Source organism: Nannospalax galili, unplaced genomic scaffold (assembly GCF_000622305.1).
Source record: "Nannospalax galili isolate Female #2095 unplaced genomic scaffold, S.galili_v1.0 scaffold667, whole genome shotgun sequence".
NCBI classification, from domain to species: domain Eukaryota; kingdom Metazoa; phylum Chordata; class Mammalia; order Rodentia; family Spalacidae; genus Nannospalax; species Nannospalax galili.
Window position 1 is genome coordinate 2,243,965 of NW_008358387.1, and position 21,703 is coordinate 2,265,667.

General features: G+C 46.7%; 1 protein-coding gene across 1 annotated transcript in view; it reads left to right on the forward strand.

Annotated features, from left to right (window-relative positions):
* The first annotated feature begins 1,051 nt into the window (after positions 1 to 1,051).
* The window catches only part of Fabp6 (fatty acid binding protein 6), a 30,537-nt gene continuing 9,885 nt past the window's right edge, over positions 1,052 to 21,703 (forward strand). Inside the window, exon 1 of the mRNA XM_008821662.1 lies at positions 1,052 to 1,753. The gene's annotated coding sequence lies outside the window, so the exon portion shown is untranslated. The remainder of the gene's footprint in view (positions 1,754 to 21,703) is intronic.

Genomic DNA, 21,703 nt, shown 5'->3' on the forward strand with positions numbered 1-21,703 from the left:
GCTAAGCCTGCCATAAATCAGGCGCCAAAACCTGCTTGCTTTCCTGGGCTGTCAGCTTGCTCCCTGGGGCTGCAGGGAGCTGGCACAGCACCCGAGGAGAATGAATTTCCGTTGCACTGGGAAAACAACCCTCTTCCACCTACTTCTGCCCCCAGCTATTTTCTCCTTCTCTGCCTTGGAATAGAAATCCTGCCCTTGCCTCCCTCCCCATAGTGGGCCCTCCTCAGCTGAGATGGAGCCATGTATACCGCAGGCCTGCAGTCTTTCTGGGCCTCCCCTGCTTCTCTCACGGTGGGTTCGATTCCGTCCAGAGCTCAAGGCCCATTCCATCCTCAGCACACTTGTCTTTCTCTGAGACCCAGCCTGGCAGAGCACAGCCAGATGATTGATGAGCTAAGCTGCTAGGGCTGGCAGGCAAATGGCAGCCAGCCAGAGACATGGTTCTTACAAGATAGCAGAGGCACCCTGGAGAGAGACCACAGCTACCAGGATATGATGGTCCCTGGGGTCTCCCCCAACTCTGCCTCTCCCCACCCCCTGAGTCTGGGCTGGTGGTGCTGGGAGCACTGGGCAGAGCAGATAACCAGGAACAGCACAGTGCTGCTTCAGTGGGTGTCCCACCTTTCCCCATGCCAAAAGCAGACCCCACAAGATAGCATGGAGCTGCTTAGAGCTAGGAGTGTTGGTCATTGCAGCATGCTGTGCAGTGCAGGTGTTTATAATCTGCCTACTCATTCATTCATGCATGCAATGTGAGGGTTCACTATGGAAATCAGCTCCCCACTGTAACTGCTCATGTGGTCTTGGAGGGGCAGGCTGGTGTGAATCCAAGCCTTCTAGCTGTGTGGCCCTGGCCAGGCTACATATAAGCAACAGTTTCTTTCTGCAAGATTCAATCAGATGACACAGGTAAAGTACTTGGAACAGGGCCCGGCAGCCTGGCGTATGAAAGATCAGTGTATTCTTTCATTTGTCCAATGGTACATAAATGGGGGCTTGTAATATGCCTCCATTTGAGGGGTCATAGTCAGGAATGAGTCAGAGGAGGTGCCTGATCTCAAGCAGTTTGTGTTTGAGAGAGAGAAGACTGGCGATAAACACGTAACGGAACAAGGAGATAGCAGGTAGAGGAGGGAACATGGAGGTTGGTGAGCAGTAGCCAGGAGAAGAGATCGCCATGTAGCCAGAGGAGTGAAGGAAAGAGTTGTGGAGATAGACTGGGGATCACAAACAAGCCAGGTCAGCGTGGCTTGTAGGCCAGGATAGAGATGTTATTTTAAGCACAGTGGGAAGTGACTGTTTTAGTTTTAGTTTTGCTTTTCAGCCTGCACAGTTGAAAACAGAAGGAATTGTCAGTATTTTAAGCAGGGGAAGGTAGGATGGGGGAAGTCAGAGAGCAGCTGAGGTGGAGTAGGTGAGCAAAAATGGCTTCCCTCCCCTTCTAGGTTCCTTGGTGGGTTAAACATTAAATTGACATGAAGCAGAGGAACAGGCGAAACCCCACACTTAATTACCTACTCCAAGAACGGTTATATGAGTGACAGCATCCTGAGCTACAAGAACAAGTGTTTTCAGCTTTTGAAGGAGGAATGGCAAGACTTGAGAAGATGAGGGGAGATGTAAGGTGAATAGAGGCTTTTTTTTTATACAAAGTCTCCCATGGAACAAGTCTCACAGCAGCCCGGAAATGAGAAGGAGATAGGCTATCTGGGCATGGTGTCAACCTCATCTCCTGCTTGATCTTCCATGGATGGTAAGATTCCTGGACCCAGGTGTGGTGTCACCTGCCTGTCATCCCAGAGCTTGGGAGACAGAAGCTGTAGAGCTTGAGGCCAGCCTAAGCTACATAGTGAGACCCTGTCTCCAAAAAGCAAGGGCTTGGGCTGTAGGTCAGTGGTAGACAGCTTTGTCTAGCAATATTATAAGGCCTTGGAGTTGATCCCCCAACTCTGGAAAAAAAAAATCTGTGGAAAGGACATTCATAACAACCAAGTTCTGTTTGAAGGATCTTATTTTAAAATGTATTTCTCCTTTCTGATTTTTGGCTGTGGTTTTCATTTTTTGTTTCAGACAAGGTCTCATTATATAGCACCAGCTGCTCTGAAACTTGTTATGTAGACCAGGATGGCCTCAAACTTGTAGCAATTCTCCTGCCTCTGCCTCTGTGCTGGGATTATAGGTGTGTGCTACCACACCCTGCTACAGTCACTGTTTATTGGTGTGTGTGTGTGTATGTGTGTGTGTGTATGTATGTATGTCTGTGTGTAGGTAGCACCTTTACCTGATGAGCATTTCACCTGCCTGTTTTGTTTTTTGAGACAGGGTGTTATGAAGCCCAGATTAGCCTGGAGTTAGATATGTAACTGAGAATGATCTAGAACTCATGATCCTCTATCCTGAGTGATAGGATTACAGGGCTGTGTCAATATACTAAGCAACACTGAATTGTTAATATGAAAATTCAGAGGGACTTCCATCTTTAGGTTAGTGGAGGGTGGGTGTTCATAGAGAGCCTCAACCTGCCCTCATTGTCTTCCAATTGCCCCCCAACTCAGAGGATTCGTCCACTGGGGTGGCATTCTCTGATCTCAACCATTTGGACTTTGGTGGCAACCGTGTCAGATTCACAATGACTCAAAAAGCTGAAACAGGTGTTTTCCTGGATTTCTGGGAGGAGGGAAATCAAAGTCAATCTGCCTAGGGTGATACCTGGGCTTTCACTTAAGCATCTCCATGGCTAGGCAGTGCTGTTCACCAACATGGGTAGACTGGACAGATAGGGTCCCATGGCTCTTAGGGATAATCAGTATCTTGCTTTGTGCAGGAAGTTAAGAATAAAGGATTCAGAAGTTAACCGGGCTTGTTGGCACATGTCTTTAATCCCAACACTTGGGAGGCAGAGGCAGGTGGATCTCTGTGAGTTCAAGGCCAGCCTGGTCTACATAGTGAGTTCTAGGCCAGGTGGGGCTACAGGGAGACCGTCTCAAAAAAAGACCAAAAAGTAGTTGGTCTGGGTTTGATTTTCAGCACCAAGAAGCCAGGAGTGGTGGCATATGCCTGTAATCCTAGCACTTGGGAGGTAAAGGGAGGGAAATCAGAAGTTCCAAATCATCCTCGGTGATTTCAAGACCAGCCTATTATGATAATCAGTCTCCCCCCTAAAAGAAAATAATAAATAATAAATGGTTCCCTGAGGTCTGTGTATAGAGAGAAAGAAATAACTGGGCAGTGACCATCTAGTGAGACCAGGGACTGTGAAGTGGGGGCTGGGTGTGTCATGGAAAAAAAGCATAGTTCTCCCCCCATGCTGTGGGCTCAGGATTTCTGCAGCTTCCCCCTGCTCTCCTCCCTTCTCTCTGCTCCAGCCACACTGGTCTTTCCATTCTGAGAAGCCATGTACTTCCTGTTTTGAGCTGTTTACATGCTATTTGCTGCCCTTTCCAGGAATACCTACTTTGCATCTCAATCCTGCATCTGTTCTTCCTTTTTTCACCCTAACAGCATTATCTTTTTCTTTAAAAAATTTTTATTTTTATTTATTAATTTTTTAACTTTTTTGAGACCAGGTTTTCCTGTAGCCCCAGCTGGCCTGGGACTCACTATGTAGTCCAAGCTGGCCTCAATCTCACAGAGATCTGCCTGCCTCTGTCTCTAGAGTGTTGGATTTAAAGGCATGCACCACCGTGGGTGCCCATTGAACTTTGGATCCTCCTGTCTCCACCTCCAGAGTGCTGGGATTACAGGCTGCAGTTGCCGTATCCAGTTCTATGCATTGCCAGGGATTGAACTATGGGCCTTGTGCATGCTGGCACTGTACCCAGTGAGCCACATTTGAAGCGCAGACAGTGCATGGCACCGATCACTGGCTTCTTGCTAGCTACTGCGATGCTTCCCCTCCCATCCCAGGAATCACTACAGGGTCATGGAAAGCTCACTGAGGCTTGACTTTCCTGGGATGAGCAGTTGCCTGGGGTGGTTATGATTGGAGCAGGCCTTTCTGGAGCCGGAACGGCTTCTGTTGCAATGGTCCTTGCAACTAGAGTGTTCGTTCCCAAAGCAATTGGAAAGTATCCAAAACTACTAAGCTGTCAGTGCAGTCAGCTGCCAGGAAAGGGGCTTCTCAGTGGGCAGTTGTCCACTCTGGGTCACCTGGAATAAGGGTCAGTTAGCTGCCATTCACAGGCCCAAGCAACCTGCTCCCAGAGGTTGGGCTCATTCACAGAAAATACTATAGGGTGCTCATGATACCGACTTAAAGAAACTCAATGCAGTGCTTCCATTCCCAACAGTATTTGACAGTGCTTAAGGTATACCCCAGGGCGCTGGGTAGAGGGGGGAGCCCTCTGATCTGTGTCATGCCCAGCAACAGTAACACCTGTTCTGTGCTCATCTAGATGTCACAAGGAAAGGACATAGTTAAGGACAGCTTTACTCACCAGGTAGGCGAGAAGACAATAAACAAGATGTAAGGCCAGTAAGTGTCATCTGAAACATGAGGAAGCTGGGGGCTGCAGCCATGGGAAGGGCTTTGCTGCAAAAAAGGGGTTAGAGTATAGAGCTGATAAGTTCTGGAACTTTCCCCAGAGGCTGTGGGGCACTTGGTATCATTTATACTGAAAACACTTCCAAGGTGTGCCAGTGTTAGGAGACATCAGTCTAAGTTCTGAGCATGTGTTAGAAGTGCCAAGGACATTTCAATCGCTGACCTCCTGACAGCATCATCTGTCCCTTTAGGAGGCTTTATGACAATGAGGTAATGTGCATGGATAAAGGGACATTCAGTTTCCTGATAGAGGGGACCCTAAAGTGGGAGCAAGCATGTTTCCCCCTACAAGTTGGAAAGGGGACAGCAGGGACAGGCCTGGAGTCAGGGCAGGGGAAAGGGGGAGGTTGGAGGTTGGAGGGTGACAACTGGCTTCTTTTCAGAGCCAGAAGGGAAAGGGAATGTCCAGGCAAGAGGGAGGGGAGGATCCAGCAGGTATCTGAGGACATCCTCTGGAAGGGGTGGTTTAAGATGGTACAAAGGGCATTCAGATCAGCTGTGCAGAGACTAGGATCCAGCAAGGGGAGAGGGGTGAGTTTCATGGGAATCTTGTGGGTACCAGCTCCCTGCATTCCCTTAAAAATGTCTCACTATGGCCAGGCATGATGGCACACACCTTTAGTCCCAGCACTCAGGAGGTAGAGGCAGGCAGATCTCTGTGAGTTCGAGGCCAGTCTGGTCACCATGGTGAATCCAGGACAGCTGGGGCTACAAGGAGACTCTGTCTCAAAAAGACCAAAAAAAAAAAAAAAAAAGTCTCACTATGTAGCTGGAATTCGATTTATAGACCAGGCTGGTCTTGATCCTCCTGCCTCTGGCTGGGATTACAGGTGTGAATCACCATGCACGGCTTTTGCAACTATTTTTAGCATCTCCCCAGGCTACAGAGAGGCAGCCTCCAGAATCCTCCAGGGCTGCCCTCTAGATTTCACTCAGAAAGAAGCAGGCAGGGTGCTGCTGGGTCTCTGCAGGTAGGAAGCCAGGATGGAGATGAGGAGGGGAAGCACACTGCATCCCAGGGCTCCCTCCAGCTGCTCCTCTCCTTATCCATGCAAAGCTGGAGTTTCTCTAACTTCCAGCAGCAGATCAAATGTTGCTTCAGAGCCCTTGGAAGCTGTGATACTGGGTGTGGCTTTTGTGCTTTGAAGGAGGAAAAAGAAAACCTTTGCTTTCTGGATCCTGTACCCAGGTAACAGGCTTACTGAGTGACTGTGGAAACAGAGGGCTTAGTTCCAAAGTCAAAGTGGGCCCTGTACCAAAAGTAGGAGCAGGAAAGGCAGGGAAGCCAGTCAGCAAGCACCTCCCCTTTTCCTCCTGGAGAAGTCAGAGGCTGAACAAAAGAGGCTACTGGGGGCTAAGGCACAGCCTGACTGTTCATTGTGACTCCAAGCTTTAGTCTGGGTCTCCCCAGCTAAGACAGAAACAGCACCCAGGCCTGGCAGTTTGCCACATGTTGGGTGGCCTCAGCTCCACTGCTTCTGGTCTCTGGGCCTCAGCTGTTATTTAAAAAGAGGGGGTTGAAGCCACCCTGCTGCATCCTTCCTGGTCTGTTTGAAGCTCTTCCCTCCCTCAGAGCCTGGGTGGACACTAGACCATCTCAGATGCCATTCACCCCTCAGCTTCCTTGGACAGAACAGTGTTGCTGGACAGCTGGTTTCCAGCAGAGGTCTGTACCCTTTTCCTCTCAAGGGCCGGAGAATAAATGTTTGGGGCTTTTCTGACTATTTCAGCTCTCGTGATGACTCAACTCTGCCATTATAACAAAAGCAGCTGGGTAAGATATAAATGAATGAATGTGGATGTGTTCCCATGAAAGTTCATTTATAGCAGCTGCATCTGAATTTTTTTTTCTTAACCTTTTGAGACCGGCTCTTATCTTGAACGCCTAAGTGTTGGGTTTACAGGTGGGTACCATTACACCCACTGATGTCATCTAAATTTCTTGGTAATATTTATGTGTCAAAGTTTACCTCTTTTCTCTTTGGAATAAATAAAAATATTCTAAAATTTAAAAGAAATTTTTAAAGAAAGTTTACTTTTTTTCCCCTGTCATTTACCACTCCTAGCTAGCAGGCTGTGCTAAAACAGGGATATGGCTTTGCAACGTGGACTGCTGGTCTGGTCTCTCAACCTGCCAGGAACTGTTTGCTTATCTATAAACTGCTGACCCAGGCATGGTGGTGCCTGCCTAATCCCAGCAGTAAAGAGATGGAGGAAGATCAGGAGTTCAAAGTCAGGTTTTATTACTTAGGGAGTTTGAGGCTGGCCTCGGCTATATGAGACTCAAATAGCAAAACCTCCAGCAAAAGATGGTGACAGCCCACAGTTAGAGTTGAAGGGGTGAAGTCTGAGAACAGATGGGCTGACTGTGCAAAGCTAGTGTGTGTGTCCCCACAGAACACAGGTACTTAAGGATTAAGATAGCGTCTGGAGCCTCACACTTACCCCTTTGTCTTTTTTGTTTTTGTTTATGTTTCATTTTGAGACAGATTCTCCCTGTAGCCCATGTGGCTTGGAACTCACTATGCAGATCAGAATGGCCTCAATGTCACAGAGATCTTCCTGCCTCTACCTTCCAAGTACTGGGACTAAAGGCATGCACTACTAAGCCCGGCTGTTTTGGTTTTTTGAGATATGTCTCCTATGTAGTTTAGGCTAGCCTTGACCTGGTAGCAATCCTCCTGCCTCTGCCTCTTGAGTGCTGAGATTTTTTTTAAATTATAATTATTGGGGGCTGGAGAGATGGCTCAGCAGTTAAGAACACTGGTTGTTCTTGCAGAAGACCCGGGTTCGAATCCCAGCACCCACATAGCAGCTAACGACTATCCGTAACTCCAGTCCCAGGGGATCCGACAGCCTCTTCTGACCTCCGAGGTCATTGCACAACATGGGTGCACTTACCTACATGCAAGCAATAATGCATACACATAAAAATATATACATATTTTTAAAAATTATAATTATTTTAATGAGTATTTTGCCTACATGTAAATGCACCACATATGTGCAGTGCCCACAGAGACCAGAAGAGGGTGTTGTATCCCCTGCAACTGGAGTTACAGATAGCTGTTAACTGCTATGTGAGTGCTGAGAATGGAACCCAGGTCTTGAACGGCAAGTGCTCTTAGTTTCTCAGCCATCTCTCCAGCTCTGAGTGCTGGGATTACACACATGCACTACCACACCTGGCTTGCCCCATTCTTGAGCACACATGATGAGAGGCACATGCACTATCTCTCATTTATTTATTTATTTTTATTATCTTTATTTTATGTATACATAAAAATATATATACATGTGTATTGCCTGCATGTAGGTAAGTGCACCCATGTTGTGCAATGCCCACAGAGGACCGAAGAGGTTGTCGGATCCCTGGAACTGGAGTTACAGACAGTTGTTAGCTGCCATATGGGTGCTGGAATTCAAATCCGGGTCTTCTGCAAGAACAGCCAGTGTTCTTAACCGCTGAACCATCTCTCTAGTCCCAGCACCATCTCTCTTAATCATCTTAGATAAAGATTAAAAATGACACCACCCCATTTGTAGGGAAGAAGATGGGATCAGAATCAAGTTATTTGTTACTGGAGCTCCTGGAGCTCCGGACTTAGAATTACATTCCATTTCTTGTCAGCCACCTAGTATGGGTGCTAAGAACCAAACCAGGGTCCTCTACAAGAGCAGCAAGAGCTCTTAACCACTAAGCCTTCTCTCTAGCACACCCCCCCTTTTTTTTGTTTTGTGGATGGAGCCCAAGACCCCACACATGCTAAGCAAGTGCTTTTCCAAGTATCCTGGTATTTTATTCCTAGGTATCTCAATATCTTTCATTTTTTGTTTTTTTCCCTGCTATTCTAAGTCTAAATCAGGAGCTAGGATATAGTTCTGTGGTAACATGTGCTTAGTATGCCTGAGTTCCATCCCTAGGACCAAAAGCCAAAAGAAAAAAAAAAAATTGGACCGTTCTATACCACTGTATGGAATCTTGGAAAGTTTCCTTGTTTTTTTAATTTTTATTTTTTTATGTGTGTATGAGTGTATTGCCTATATGTGTGTAAGTGCACCCATGTCGTGCAATGCCCAAGGAGGTCAGAAGAAGACATCAGATCCCCTGGAACTGGAGTGAATGGACTGTTAGCTGACATGTAGGAATGGAACCCGGCTCCTCTGCAAGGCAGTTGGTGCTCTTAACTGCTGAGCCATCACTCCAGCCCCATGGTTTCCTAGTTTTGTTTTGTTTTGTTTTTTTAATTTTATTCCTATATATTAGTTATAGATAATAAAGGATTTCATTATTTCATTTTCATATATGTGCATAATGTCTATGATTTTGAGACTGGGTCTCATTGTGTAGCCCCTGGCATAGAATTTGCTGTGAGTCCAGGCTGTCCTTGAACTCACAAATACCCATCTGACACTGCCTTCCTAGTGCTGGGATTAAAGGCATGCGTCACCACACCTGGCCATAATGTAGTCTGAGGATATTCACACATTCCCTTTCCCTCTCTTGTCGCTCATTCTTGCTGATCTCCCTCCTCTTCCAACTAGCCCCCCTCTACTTTCATGTGTTTTTTTTGTCAATTTATTATTTTTATTTTATATATATGAGTGTATTGTCTGCATGTATGCGAGCGCACCCATGTCGTACAATAACACGGAGGTCAGAAGAGGGCTTTGGATTCCCCTGGAACTGGAGTTAAGGACAGTTCGTAGCCGCCATGTGGGTGCTGGGAATCGAACCCAGGTCCTCTGCAAGAACAGTCAGTGCTCTTAACCTCTGAGCCATCTCTCCAGCCCCTACTTTCATATGTTTTTATTTATTTTTGTGAGACTCAATGAATTTCATTAGGGTAGTTTACAGGAGTCTGAGTAAGAGCATGTGTTTAGTTTTTAAAAATATATATTTAGTGTGTACGTATGTGCTCGATTATGCCACAACATGTGTGTGGAAGTCAGAGGACAATTTACAGGCATTCTTTCCTTCCACTATGTGGGTCCCTGGGAACAAACCCAGGGCATCATGCTTGGCAGCAAGTGCCTTTACTTGCTGAGCCATTGTGCCAGCCCTGTGTTTGTTTTTTGGTTTTTTTGAGACAGATTCTTAGTATGTAGACTAGGCCTTGAACCACTATGTAGACCAGAATGGCTTCAGCTCACAGTGATCTTGCCTGAGCCTCCTACTGAGGTTACAGCCATGTACCATCACACCCAGCTTTCCCTAGTTGAGTTGAAATCAAATCCAAACCCTTACCCACAGGGTGCTGTGCTACCTACACACCTGGCCCATTCTTGCCCCAACCCTCCCACCCTCATTTCTTTTACTTTTTTAAAATGTTTTATTTATTTTTATTTTACATATATGAGTGTATGGCCTACGTGTGCGTAAGTGCACCTGTGTCATGCAATGCCTCAGAGTCCCCTCCCACACTGCTTCAGCTAGGGCAGTTCTCCTTTCTCTCTTGCACACATTACACTTCCCAGGAAGACATCACTGGAAACAGTATACAGTGACACAGCCTGCAAAAACGCTTTCACTAGAGGCCAGCTAAGCCACAGGTTTTGCCAGCTCCTGCAGGGACCCTGAGCAGAGTAACACTGATAACATTGCCTACCTCAAGATGGAAATGCATGAAGGTGTAGCTCCCACTGAGAAATGGCTGCAGGCACTGACAAAGAGACCTCAAGGGAAGACAGCTCTTCCCAGCTGTGACAGCACTGCCTGGGGTTGTCACATTGTTGACATTCTGTGTTGTGGGGGCTGTCCAGTGCAGGCAGATGCCCAGCTGCCCCACTCCATGCCAGACCTACTTCCTCCCTACTATGACAATTAAAAATATTTCCAGAAATTGCCAGAGGTCCCAAAGAGACAATTGGCCTCCCATTGAGAGCCATTGAGGAATGTGGAAGGCAGAGAGCTGGGTCCCTGTGTAGCTACCTCAGGCTCATCCACAGGCCATTAGTGTCTGCTGGAGATTTCCTCCTCATAAACCTGGGGTAAACTACCTGCCTGAGGGTGGGGGGAGGGAAGGAGAGAGAGAGGGAAGAGGAGAAAGGAGAGGGAGAGGGATTGCAGACAGACCAAAAATGAGCTGTATGAGAACCAGAACTCCTTGGGACCCTGAGGTCCTCAGGTTCTGAACACCCAAGATCTAGTCCTAGAGGCCTAGATTCCCTCCTGCCAGAATCTTGGGATGTTCCTCTCTCCTTTTAGTGACCTGGGAGATGCTGAGTCTGGCAGGAAGTAGGCTGGAAAGCACCTAGACTGCTCTGTGCTCCCTTCATTCAGACAGTCCTTGCAGGCCTTGGCTACTTGACAAGTTGGACCTTGTCATAACTACATGTATGTAAGTGCACCCATATCGTGCAATGCTCACAGAGGCCAAAAGAAGGCATTGGATCCCCTGGAGCTGGAGTTATGGGTGGTTGATAGTTGACATGTGGTTGCTGGGAACCAAACCTGGGTCCTCTGCTATAGTAGCCAGTGTTCTTAACCACTAAGCCATTTCCCCAGCCCCCTACCCCACCTTTAAAACCCATTAGGGAGTACCAACATTCATCTGTTTCCTAACCTAGTATACAGTGTGACCAGCCGTCTCACATTCACATTTCTGCTGTCTTCCCCTCCATGATGGACTGCATCCTCTCAAACTGTGAGCCAAGATAAACTCCTTCCTTAAAAATAAAATAAAATCCTTCAAGATTTGACTCTTGCCCACCCGAGGTCAGTCACCACAGTGCCTCACTGGTCTTTCCATTTCCATCCTCACATTCTTTCTACTCTCTATTCTCCACATAGCAGGTGAAAGTACCTATTCTGGTTTGCATTGTTGAGGCACACCTGGAATCTACCACTTGAAAGGCAGTGGCAAGAAGATTTGGAGTTCAAGGTTATCTTCAGCTACATAGTAAGTTCAAATCTAGCCTGGGGTACATGAGACCTTGTCTTAAAAATAAAAGACCAGGGGCTGGAGAAATGGCTCAGCAGTTAAGAGCACTGACCGCTCTTGCAGAGGACCTGGGTTCGAGTCCCAGCACCCACATGGGGGCTACGAATCATCCTTAACTCCAGTTCCAGGGGAATCTGAATCTCTCTTCTGACCTTTGCAGCATTGCACAACACAGTTACATTCACATGCATGCAGGCAATACACTCATACATATAAAAATAATAAATAAAATATTAAAAAAATAAAAGACTAATCAGGCCAGGTGTGGTGGTTCAGTCCTTTAATCCCAGCTGTTGGGAAGCAGAATAGGGCAGTTGGTCCTGAATTTCAAGGCTGGCCTAGTCTACATAGTAAACTCCAGGCCAACCAGGGCTATACAGTAAAATCCTGACTCAATCAACCAGCCAATGAATGAGTCAGTGCAAATCTGCTTAAGCCATCCCCATGCTCAAAGCTGTTCAATGGTGGCCTTGGTCCTCAGCAGCAAATCCAAAGCCCTGGCTGTGCACAGACCCCGGCTCCTTTCTAGTTTGGCTCACTTTTCTTTCACCATCATGCTTCAACCACACCACGGATCATGCATTCACTGTACTAAGCTCTGCTGTCCCAGCTTTTATACAAGGCTGAAGCTTTGCCTGAAGCTCTATTTCCATCCTGTACCCTCCCCGTGAGGGTGTCTACACAAACGGACCTGGCCTACCCTGCCCACCCGATGGAAATGACTCCTCAGATACTTGGGCATCACGGTACACTCCCTCTCCTTACTGGGGATTCAACCCAGCCCTTGAATGTGTTGGTCAAGTGCCCTACCACTGAGCTACATCCCCAGCCTTTTTTATTTTCTGATCAGGGTTTCACTATAGACCCTATTTTATCTTTGAACTCTTAATCTTTCTGCCTCCACCTTCCAGGATTACAGGAATATGAGACCCTTTGTTTTGGAGGCAGGATCTTATTCAGCTCAGGCTGGGCTCAAACTTACTATATAGCCAACACTGGCCTTGAACACTTGAACATCTGATCCTCCTGCCTTCATCTCCGAGTTCTGTACCAACATGCATTTCTTCTTTTCTCTCTCTCTCTCTCTCTCTTTTTTTTTTTTTTTTGACAGTCTCACAGGGACTTGCTATGTAGCCTAGGCTGGCCTTTTTCTGTTTTTACAACCTACCAGACTTGCTGTATGTAGCAAGTACACTTACCTGTCTTTTCTACCCCCCACCCCCCCACCAGCCAAGGCGTGTAGTTCCACACAGTGGAAATTCAGTGCATGTTCCAGAGGTCTTCAGAGTGTTGGCTCTGCATCTCATTGCTGACATCACCTCTGGTTCTGTCATGTTCACCCAGTTCAGCCCATGAAGATAGTTGATGACCTTGAGGCAGGGGAACAGCAGGTTCTGACCTGGGCAACTCGTCATATTGGGTCCTTGGGGTGGAATTCATGGCAACAGATTTGCCACCAAGCACCTTTACTCACTGACCATCTTGCTAGCCTGCTCATTATATTAGAAGTTGCTTGAGGCAAATGAAAAGATGTCCCAGGTCAAGGACCTATGGGGACTTGCACATTTTTTCCTTTCGTTGCTATGGAGACCAGGCTGGCCTCAAACCCACAGAGATCCACCTGCCTCTGCCTCCCAAATGCTGGGATTAAAGGCATGTGCCACCACGCCCGGCTTTGTTTTTGGTTCTTTTTTGGGAGTCTGGTTGTTGCTGTTCCCAGCCTGGCTCCTCTGGCATAGTAGAGGGCGCTCCTACCTTTAGAGATGATGGTGGGGAGCAGTGGGTAGACTCCCCTGTACCTGCATCAGCACTTCCCCCTGGCCAGGCTGTACGAGGGTGACCACTAGAGGGCGCTCCAGCTCGTAGCATCGGTCTCCCGGGCAGCCATAGGCCTAGGCAGCTCTCAGGGATTTTTCACTTCTGCCCCTTCCTGCCTCAGTCTCTCCCTCCTCTGTCCCAGCCCTCTCCTTCATTCCCATCAGCAAATCCAGGTTGGGACTACTCTGTGATCAGATCCAGCGACATGCACAGAGGGATGTGTTACAGCCTGGACTCTGCCTACCAGGGAGCTCACAGTCCAGACTGAATCCCTAAACCAGCCAGGAAGCCACGATGCTTCCTCAGAGGCCTGCCTAGAAGAAACTGGAGAGTTAGTCTTCCTACACCGGGGGTGGGGGTGGGGGGCTCCACAGCCCTGCCCCCCCAGCTAGTTGCTGCCTGACTGAACAGTCAACCAGTACCTCACTTCCTGAGGTGGAAAGGCTGACAGAGAAAGACTGCTTTACCTCAGGGACAAATAGAGGCTCCAAGTGAGTCAAATACAGTGTTAAACAGGTTCAAATCCTCATTCTGCTGCTCACTGGGCTTAGGTTCCTTAAACTCCCTGAGCTAAGTGTGTTAGGCTGTGAGAGACAAGTATACAAGTGCATAGAGCTATGCCTGGAGTTAGTCAATATCCAAGGCCACCTGTCCTGCTGAGTTGGCAGAGCTGGGCTCAAGGCCCCATCTTTGAACTCTCAGACCCTTACTCTTCTTTGTGGGCAAGGAAGAGGAAACAGAATGCCAACTATGGTTGGGCCCTTTTGGGGAGAGTTCTCTTGTTACCAACTGATGTCATGGACCATCCCCAGGTGCATCATCTGTGGTTTTCTGCCATGAACTCCTCCATGAAGAGTGCCATCCTTTCTGGGCAGGCTATACCTGGTCTCCCGCAAACATATTTGGCGTGGAAAGGAGGGAGAGGTGGTCTCAAACACTGCTGGGGGAGGATGGACTGATGAAACCCTCTTGGAGGAAGCTCTGTCATTGTCTGGCAATGCTCTTTGACCTAGTTGCTCCTCTTGAGGGGATTAATCCTACAGTAGAATCTCACAGATGAGAGTAAAATGATGCATGACTTTTCCCACCCCATTTTGTTTGTTATAACATTAGAAACAAGGCATGGTGGTGCAGGCCTGTGATCCTAGTACCGGGGAGGCAGAGTCAAGAGGATCGCAAGTTCAAGGCCAGTTTCAGCTACATATAAGGTTGTAGAGGCTATGTAAGATCCTGTTTCAGAAACCAAAATAAATAATATATTCCCCACCCCTCCCTCCCTCTGCCAAGGACCAAGCCTAGGGCTTCACACATCCTTAAACAAGTGTTTTACCACTGTGTTCACTGTGTTATATCCCCGATTCTTTTTTTTTTTTTTTTTTGAGACGTGGTCTTATGTAGCCCAGGCTGGACTCGCACTTACTATGTAGCTCAGGATGACCTTCAACTTCCAGTCCTGCTGCTCCCACCTCCCAAGTGCTGGGATTACAGTCATGCACTACCACGCCTGGCTAAAACAGTTTTTAATACAAAAGAAATAGGAACTACAGATGTGGCTCAGTTGGTAGAGTGATTGTCTAGCATGTGTGGAGCCCTGGGTTCAATCATCAACATCCATAAACTGAATGTGGTAGTGCATGCCTGTAATCTCAGCACTCAGGAGGCTGACACAGGAAGATCAGAACTTCGAGGTCATCCTACATTGGGTTTGAGTTCAAGTTCAGTCTGGGATGCATGAAACTGTCTCCAAAAAATTAAAGAGAAATGGTAGCCAAAGGAAAAGCAAAATAGCAAAATAACATCAGATCAGTTTTGGGGAAGACCCAGATGGGATCCTTCCCTCCCTTCTTCCCTCCTTCCCTCCCTCCCTCTCCCCTCCCTCCCTTTCCTTCCTTCCTTCCTTCCTTCCTTCCTCCCTTCCTCCCTCTCTCTTCTTTCTTCCTGTTCCCTCCCTTCCAATTTCTCTCTGCCTTCTCTTCAGGAAACCACCTCTTCTGTCCTCTTCAGCCTATAGTGAACTTGCCTTGAACCCATTCATGCATTCATGCATTCTTCATCTGTTGATTCACTGAACATGCTGTGGGGTGGAGGCAGGGATTTAAGTCAACACCATCTCTCTGCCACCCACGGAGAGATGCTGACAAGATGCTACTCAACACGGTCACTATCACTGGTGAAGCGACACTGCAGCACAGGGAAGAGGATCACCACCTAGTCTAGTCTCAGGGCCTGGGAAGCTTTTTGTATCTCAGGCTGGCCTTGACCATACTATGTAGCCCAGTCTGGCTTTGACCACACAATGTAGCCCAAGTTGACCTTGATCCAAAAGCATCAGCATCCCTAATTGCTGGCATTACAGGTGTGAGCCACCATACCTGAAATTTTTGAGAAACTTGAAATATCTTATGAAAACCATTGAGCACATATGAGTAGAAAGGACACCCATGTGAGTGGGGGGTCCTGTCCCTCTGAGCGTGTTTGTCTGGTCTCATAGGCACATCCAGTTCACGTATTTGTGCCCCTGCTCTGCTGCCCCCAGTTGCCACTGTATCCTCAGTTCCCTTGCTTTCCCTCCTTTAAAAAATGTTTTACATTTATCAGTGTGTGTGTGTGTATGTGTGTGCACATGCATGTGCACACACATGGAAGGCATGGTGTGTGTCTGTGGAGGTCTGAGGACAACCTGTGGCAGTCAGTTTTCTCCTTCTATGTGGGTCCCAGAAATCAAACTCGGATCCTTAGCAAGTACCCTTATCCACCGAGTCATCTCCCCCAGCCCCACCCTCCTCTTTCTTTTCATCATTTTTTTTTTATGACAGGGTCTTACTATGTAGTCTAGGCTGGCCTCAAACTCATAGAGATTCACTTGCCTCTGCCTTCCAAGTACTGATACCAAAGGCATGTGCTACCCCGTCTGTCTCTCTTCAGTTTCTGAAGACAAGATCTCATTATATTGCCTAGAATGGCCTCAAATTTGTGGTGATCCTCCTGCCTCATCTTGAAAATGTTTGCAAATGATTACAGGGGTGCACCACCAGTCTTGACTTTTTTCCTCTCCCCCGTTCCTCCCCCATCCCATTTTTAGACAAGATCTCATTCTATAGCCCAGGCTGGCCTCAAACTTGTGATCCTTCTGCCTCAGCATCCCTTGTGCTTGGATTAAACTGTTGTATTTCCTTATTGAGAAACACACTATAGAGAAGCCAAGGTCTCTGTCCTTCCTCAGGTCAGAGGCTTCACCCTGCTAACAGCCTTGAGCTCTGACTTCCTGCTCTTTGAGAACTCCCATCTTGAGAGTTACAGCAACCTGGGTGGGGAGGGGTGGGGGCAGGAAGGGAAGGGAACAAAGCTTTTCCATTGGCTGTTAGGCAGGGAAGTTTCTAAGAAAATAAAAGAAACTAGAGGTCCCTTCTTCCCATGCTGGTGTGGTTGTTTTGGTGGGTTGTAACACAGGCTGAGTCTTCTGCTTGGCTTGGGACCCAAGGTCTCCAAGTCAAGGACAAGATCCCAATAATGATTAGATGTTTAACTCATCCAAGATTTGCTGTCTCTGGGATCCTAGCCAGGAAAGCCACTGCTAGGGAGGGTCAGCCCTGTGACATATGCACACATTTCCTCTTTGTGCAGCTCCAGCTCAGAGCAGTGAGCCCTGTACACATCCACATCTAGTATATATACATAAAATCCTTCACACACCATAACAGGCCTGCATGTTAAATGGACATGTGACATTTACAAACACCCACATACACGCACTCCCATTCAATGTGTACACACACTTAAACACCAGTGTGCTCAGACACCCACCCTGTTAAGTACAAACTCCCACAGTAGCAGTTTCCAAAGATGGCTGCCACTGAGTCCTATCATCCTCTCTGATAGAGTCCTGTACCATCTGACAAGAAGTAAAATCTGTTTCCCTCCTCTTACTTCTGGTAGAAGTGATGTTCTGATATTTCTGAATTCCTGCTTGAAGATCTGAAGGGAGCATGTATCTTGGAGTCCTGATATCCTGAAACCACCATGTTGGGAGGAAGCCCAAGCTAGTTACAGACAGCAGGGAGCCCTGAAAAGGAGCACTCATGTGGCAGACATGTGAGTAATCCCAGCTTCCTCAATGCCATGGGGTGCACTGGACCATCCAGCCACACCCTGCTCAAATTCCTGAACCACAGAATCATGGGAAATGAGTAAAAATTGCTGTTTTAAGCCCTTTTACTTTTTTTTTTTTTTTTTTTTTTTTTTTTTTGGTCTTTTGAGACAGGGTCTCCCTGTAGCCCCAGCTGTCCTGGAACTCACTATGTAGACCAGGCTGGCCTCAAACTCACAGAGATCTGCCTGCCTCTGCCTCCCAAGTGCTGGAACTAAAGGTGTGTGTGATACCACACCCAGCTTATTTGTTTTTGTGTTTTTTTTAAATTTGTTCATTTTGGGGTTTTTTTGTTTCGTTTTTTTGTTTGCCTTTTTGAGACAAGGTCTTCCTGTAGACCCAGCTGGCCTGGAATTCACTATGTAGACCAGGCTGGCCTCAAACTCACAGAGATCCACCTGCCTCTGCCTCCTGAGTGCTGGGATTAAAGGTGTACACCACCACACCAAGCATTATTTGTTGTTGTTGTTTTTTAAACTTAAAAAAAATTTATTTATTATTTTTATTTTATGTGTATGCATGTATTACCTGTGTGTAGGTAAGTGAACCCATGTTGTGCAATGCCTGCGGAGGTCAGAAGAGGTTATCAAATCCCCTGGGACTGGAGTTACGGACAGTTGTTAGCTGCCATGTGGGTGCCGGCATTCAAACCTGGGTCTTCTGCAAGAAAAACTAGTGTTCTTAACCGCTGAGCCATCTCTCCAGCCCCTATTTGTTGTTTTTTAAAAAATGTTTTACCTTAAAATTTTTTTAATCTTTCTTCTTTGATTTATTTATTTTTGTGGGGCTTTTGGCTACTCTAACATTCCCCCCTCTGAAGAGGTAACCCTAAAGTCTTTTAAGGATTAATACAAGCTCCCAAATACTTTTGACATTTTTGGCCTTTGGAATAGAGTGTGTTGCTAAGAGGCCCAAGGATATTTTGACTTTTAGCCAAGAAACTGGCTGCTTTTCTTTGGGGTCTTTTTACCCTAACTGCCTAGCCAATTCCTACCTCTTATTCTTATCACACCATCCTCTGAAGGGGTTACCCAAATTGCCAAAAGGGAATCGGGATGCCGACCGCTCTGACTTCTTCCATGCTGAACAGGGACGTAGGGTGAGGCAATTGGAGTACCCCTTCGGTGGGTCTATCTAAAAGAGTCCCAAATTGCACATTACCTTAAATGTTTGAAATTTATTTTTATGTGTATGCATGTTTTCCCTGCATGTGTGTAAGTGAGCCCATGTATGTAAATGCACAGGGGCCACAGGTCCTGCAAGAATCACCAGTGCTCTTAACCACTGAGCTATCTCTTCAGCCTTCTTATTTGTTTTGTTTGTTTTTGAGATAGGGTCTCCCTGTAGCCCCAGCTGGCCTACAACTTGCTATGTAGACCATGCTGGCCTCAGAGATCCACCTGCCCCTGCCTCCAGAATTCTGGGATTAAAGGCACCAGGCCCAACACCACGCCTAATTCTTTTTCTGCTTTCTTTTTCTCTTTTTTTCTCAGTTATTTGATTTTTGAGACAGGTCTTATATATCCCAGACTGGTTTTAAATTCCTTTTATAGTCAAGGATGACCTTGAACGCCTGGTCCTCTTGCCTTTACTTCCCCAGTGATGGGATTATGGATGTGCCTCACCATGCCTGGTTATATGCTATTGAATTGAACTAGGAAAGCACTCTACCAATTGGGCTACATCCCCAGTTCCTGCTTTTGTTTTTCAGATAGGGTCTTGTTATATAGTCCAGAGTGGGCTCAAACTGGGCAATCATCCTGTTTCAGCCTCCTGAGTACTGGGATTACAGGCATGTACCATCATGCCTGAATCTGGACTACTGTTATGATCTCTCTCATGCACATACTCCTTTGCCTTTAGCCATTAGGTGATGTAGTCAGGGAACCCTCACTGGACCTGGTATCGTGCTATTTGGACTCTCATCATCCATGAGCAAAATGAACTTTTTAAGTTACCCAGTATTTTGTTATAGCAATGGAAAAATAAAATAATATATAGGGCAGAGCACATGGATAGGCTACCAGAAAGGACTCCAACCTCAAACATTGGAAGTATGAGTCACATGTACATTGAAAGCCTGGTTCGTATTGAAGGAGAGGTGAGCTGGAAAGAGAATCTACCTTGCTGCCTGCACATTTGAGTTCTGTTCCAGTTCCGGCACCCAGTGACTGCAGGAACTCAGTTGCTTCACCTCTGTGAACCTCAACCTCCTTATCTATCAAAGCGGTTTAATGGTGGTAAGTGCTGTGATGATCAGATGAGATAACCTATCTGGGACTGCTCTGTGAACTGTGGGATGGGTCATCTTTCAACCTGGAACAGAGTCTGTCCCTTTGGTAGACAAAGCAGCAGACTGCTGGGGTAGACCATGTGGGGACAGGGTCCTTTGACCCTGACAAATCTTGACCTGTACACACAGCCAGGGAGTGTGTTCTAACCTCAGCTCAAAAACCCACACAGCCTGTTCCCCTATGTAGAGCTGTGTACCCCAAAATAGGAGGAGCCACTTCTTGGCTTCTTGGAATGTCCAGCTTGTTCATAATTTAGCTGCTAGTCCACGTAATTACCTTTCTTTGCTTGTGAGCTAAGAGCAATAGTAGTTCCCAATAACTAGAGGCTTTCTAAGGCTGAATTATAATGAGTGTCCTGTGGAATTACACACTGCATTAACAGCAAATGAGTTCATTAGAAATTCATTAAGCGTGATTCCTGTGGCTGCCACAGGAATTAATCACGGTTAGCCAACAGCGGGAGAGTGGGTGATGGTAACAGCAGGCAGAGTGGGAAGATCTTTTGGCATCTGACTTTGGCCTGAAGCAATAGTTTTTAAGGATCATGGGTAATGTTTGGGGTGTAAGTTTGGAGGTGAAGTTACTTGAATATTATTGGGCCGGTCTGTACTCTTGCTCCCCATTCCTCCTGGGTACAGCCTGGCTTGGAACTAGACCTGAAGATACGGAGGTAGGCCATTGTCTTTTTTCAGTCCTGAGGAGTTGGGAAGACATAACGGGTACTCATCTGGTAACCTGCCTAGTATCGGTTTGCTCTCCTTCAATGGAATCCCACTATGTTCCTTAGAGAGATCCTGTTGCCATAGGGTCTGCTTGGGACTGTCAATCAAGCCCCCCCCACCTTCCCCACTTCTAGATGGGGAGGCTTGCCCTTACCTAGGCCAGGATCTCATGTAGCCTAGGCTGGCCTCCAACTTAATTTAATTGTGTAGTTAAAGATAACCTTGGACTTCTGATCCTCTTACCTCCATTTCTGGAGTGCTGAGTTTACAGGTATGGGCACTCACAGCTGGCTTATGCTACGTTGGGAATCAAACCCAGGGTCTCATGCATGCTAGATAAGCACTCTACCAATTGAGTATATCCCCTGCCCCCTTCCTATATTTTCTTTTTAAAATACTTTATTTTTTGTGTGTATGAGTGTATTGCCTGTATGTATGTAAATGTGCCCATGTCATGGAATGTCCACAGAACTCAAAAGAGGGCATCAGATCCCCTGGAACTGGAGTTACAGATGGTTGTTAGCCACCATGTGGGTGCTGGGAATCGAACCCAGGTCCTCTGCAAGAACAGTCAGTGTTCTTAACCACTGAGCCATCTCTCCAGTCCCTTGTATTTTCTTAGTAGTGAATGTTTGTTAAGTTCTGACTATGCTTAACTTAACGATAGCTTGATTTAGGAGTTTTGAGTTTGGTTCAAAAGTGATTTGAATACAATAGAAACCATATCTATACTTTTTTTTTTAAAGAATGGTTCTAGGGACCCAAACCCAGGGCTGCTCTTATGCTAAGTATCCCTACACCCTACCACTAAACTATGCCTCTAGCCCCGCACTTCAAATTTTGATTTTTTTTCTGTGCTAGTAATATACCACATAATATTCATCATCTTCCATTAGTTTATAAGCCCTGAACACCTACCCCACTAACCTCAAACATTACTGCCCATGTTTGTACCTAGTCCTCAATAAAGGTTTTGTTTTGTTTTCTCTGTATCGTGGTATGTCTCATTCATGCATGCCCTTTTCCTAACCTAACTGACCAACACTAGGACCCTGGTTAAATTGTAATGTATCTTTACCATGGATGACAATGTAGCTATTAAAAGTGATGGCTGTGTGTGGTGGTGCACACTTGTAATCCCAGTACTCAGAAGACTGAAGCAACAGGAGGATTTCAAGTTGGGGGCCAGCCTGGACTCCATAGTGAGTTCTAGGTTACAGAGCAAGAGTTTATCC